The sequence below is a fragment of the Salmo salar genome, chromosome ssa07 (genome assembly GCF_905237065.1).
Source record: "Salmo salar chromosome ssa07, Ssal_v3.1, whole genome shotgun sequence".
Lineage (NCBI taxonomy): Eukaryota > Metazoa > Chordata > Actinopteri > Salmoniformes > Salmonidae > Salmo > Salmo salar.
In genome coordinates this window covers 1450001-1453726 of record NC_059448.1, presented here as the reverse complement: position 1 = coordinate 1453726, position 3726 = coordinate 1450001, and positions in this window count along the sequence as shown.

Sequence of the window (3726 nt, the reverse complement as noted above, 5' to 3'; positions counted from 1 at the left end):
CCTGTTGTTTCCTGATTGTTGGGCCTGTTGTTTCCTGATTGTTGGGCCTGTTGTTTCCTGATTGTTGGGCCTGTTGTTTCCTTCCTGATTGTTGGGCCTGTTGTTCCCTGATTGTTGGGCCTGTTGTTTCCTGATTGTTGGGCCTGTTGTTTCCTACCTGATTGTTGGGCCTGTTGTTCCTGATTGTTGGGCCTGTTGTTTCCTGATTGTTGGGCCTGTTGTTCTTACCCGATTGTTGGGCCTGTTGTTTCCTGATTGTTGGGCCTGTTGTTTCTGATTGTTGGGCCTGTTGTTTCCTGATTGTTGGGCCTGTTGTTTCCTGATTGTTGGGCCTGTTGTTTCCTGATTGTTGGGCCTGTTGTTTCCTGATTGTTGGGCCTGTAGTTTCCTGATTGTTGGGCCTGTTGTTCCCTGATTGTTGGGCCTGTTGTTTCCTGATTGTTGGGCCTGTTGTTCCCTGATTGTTGGGCCTGTTGTTTCCTGATTGTTGGGCCTGTTGTTTCCTGATTGTTGGGCCTGTTGTTCCCTGATTGTTGGGCCTGTTGTTTCCTGATTGTTGGGCCTGTTGTTTCCTGATTGTTGGGCCTGTTGTTTCCTGATTGTTGGGCCTGTTGTTTCCTTCCTGATTGTTGGGCCTGTTGTTTCCTTCCTGATTGTTGGGCCTGTTGTTCCCTGATTGTTGGGCCTGTTGTTTCCTGATTGTTGGGCCTGTTGTTTCCTGATTGTTGGGCCTGTAGTTTCCTTCCTGATTGTTGGGCCTGTTGTTTCCTGATTTTTGGGCCTGTTGTTCCCGATTGTTGGGCCTGTTGTTTCCCTGATTGTTGGGCCTGTTGTTTCCTGATTGTTGGGCCTGTTGTTTCCTGATTGTTGGGCCTGTTGTTTCCGATTGTTGGGCCTGTAGTTTCTTCCTGATTGTTGGGCCTGTTGTTCCCTGATTAATGGGCCTGTTGTTTCCTTCCTGATTGTTGGGCCTGTTGTTTTCTACCTGATTGTTGGGCCTGTTGTTTCCTGATTGTTGGGCCTGTTGTTTCCTGATTGTTGGGCCTGTTGTTTCCTGATTGATGGGCCTGTTGTTTCCTGATTGTTGGGCCTGTAGTTTCCTGATTGTTGGGCCTGTTGTTTCCTGATTGTTGGGCCTGTTGTTTCCTTCCTGATTGTTGGGCCTGTTGTTTTCTACCTGATTGTTGGGCCTGTTGTTTCCTGATTGTTGGGCCTGTTGTTCCCTGATTGTTGGGCCTGTTGTTTCCTGATTGTTGGGCCTGTAGTTTCCTGATTGTTGGGCCTGTTGTTTCCTGATTGATGGGCCTGTTGTTTCCTGATTGTTGGGCCTGTTGTTTCCTGATTGTTGGGCCTGTTGTTTCCTGATTGTTGGGCCTGTTGTTTCCTGATTGTTGGGCCTGTTGTTTCCTTCCTGATTGTTGGGCCTGTTGTTTCCTGATTGTTGGGCCTGTAGTTTCTGATGAGCGCTATTACCATCAAGTAGGCTTGGGTTCCCATGGAACTCAGTCGATGTTGGTTTGAACCCAAACACTAACCCTAACCCTAACCCCTAACCCTAACTAACCTAACACTTAACCCTAACCCCAACCCCAACAATAACCCTAACCCTAACCCTAACCCCTAACCCTAAACCTAACCCTAACCCTAAACCCCTAACACTAACCCTTAACCCTAACCCCTAACCTAACACTAACCCTTAACCCTAACCCTAACCCCTAACCCTAACCCCTAACCCTAACCCCTAACCCTAACCCTAACCCTTAACCCTAACCCAAACCCTAACACTAACCCTTAACCCTAACCCAAACCCTAACCCAAACCCTAACACTAACCCTTAACCCAAACACTAACCCTAACCCACCCCTAACACTAACCCCAACCCTTACCCTAAACCCTAACCCTAAACCCTAACCCTTAACCTCTAACCCTTACCTTAAACATTCAGAATGAGGGCCTAAACTTAACTCTCTTAAAGTGGCGTTTGGAGAAATGCCCGATCCAGAGCATCAGGAGCAACTAAAACTCTTCTAAACGTGACTTTGGAGAACATGGATAAACGTCTACTTCTGCAGTGAGACTATGAGAGCATAATGTGCAAAACAATGAGCGTAGACTGAGATACAGTAGATAGTATAGAATACACTATATACATATGAGATAGTGACGCAGGATACGTAAACATTAAGTGACATTACTTAAAGTGAACAACACATTTGTTATCCTCTTACATCTAGACGTTCGCTAGCGGAACACCTGCTCCAATATCCGATGATGGGCGTGGCGCGAAGTACAAAGTCCTCGAAAATCCGAAAACTTCCATTTTCAAACATATGACTATTTTACACCATTTTAAAAGACAAGACTCTCCTTTATCTAACCACACTGTCCGATTTCAAAAAGGCTTTACAGCGAAGAAAAACATTAGATTATGTCAGCAGAGTACCCAGCCAGAAATAATCAGACACCCATTTTTCAAGCTAGCATATAATGTCACAAAAACAAAACCACAGCTAAATGCAGCACTAACCTTTGATGATCTTCATCAGATGACACTCTAGGACATTATGCTATACAATACATGCATGTTTTGTTCAATCAAGTTCATATTTATATCAAAAACCAGCTTTTTACATTAGCATGTGACGTTCAGAACTAGCATTCCCACTGAACACTTCCGTGAATTTACTAAATTACTCACGATAAACGTTCACAAAAAACATAACAATTATTTTAAGAATTATAGATACAGAACTCCTTTATGCAATCGCGGTGTCCGATTTTAAAATAGCTTTTCGGTGAAAGCACATTTGTAATATTCTGAGTAGATAGCCCGGCATCACGGGCTAGCTATTTTGACACCCACCAAGTTTGGCCCTCACCAAACTCAGATTTACTATAAGAAAAATTGGATTACCTTTGCTGTTCTTCGTCAGAATGCACTCCCAGGACTTCTACTTCAATAACAAATGTTGGTTTGGTTCCAAATAATCCATCGTTATATCCAAATAGCGGCTTTTGTTCGTTGCGTCAAGACACTATCCGAAGGGTAAATAAGGGTCGCGAAGCATGGCGAATTCGTGACAAAAAGATTTGAAATATTCCATTACCGTACTTCGAAGCATGTCAACCGCTGTTTAAAATCAATTTTTATTTGATTTTTCTCGTTAAAAAGCGATAATATTCCGACCGGAAACCCTGTTTTCGTTCAAAGACGAAAGAATAAAAACATTGTGTCGCCTCGTGCACGCGCCCCAGTCTCATTGTTCTCAGATCGACCACTATCCAAATGCTCTACTGTTTTTCAGCCTGGGCCTGCAAAGGCATCATTCACCGTTCTGCCGCCTTCTGAGAGCCTATGGGAGGCGTTAGAAAATGTGACGTTATGCCAGAGATCCCCTGTTTTGGATAGAGATGATCAAGAAGGCCAAGAAATAGTCAGAGAGGGCACTTCCTGTATGGAATCTTCTCAGGTTTTGCCTGCCAAAAGAGTTCTGTTATACCCACAGACACCATTCAAACAGTTTTAGAAACTTTAGGGTGTTTTCTATCCATATATAATAAGTATATGCATATTCTAGTTTCTGGGCAGGAGTAGTAACCAGATTAAATCGGGTACGTTTTTTATCCGCCGTGAAAATACTGCCCCTATCTATAAAAAGTTATCTGAGCATGCAATGTCAAAGAGCACAGAGTGGAGCATGATGGGTGATTGACTGATTGATCATG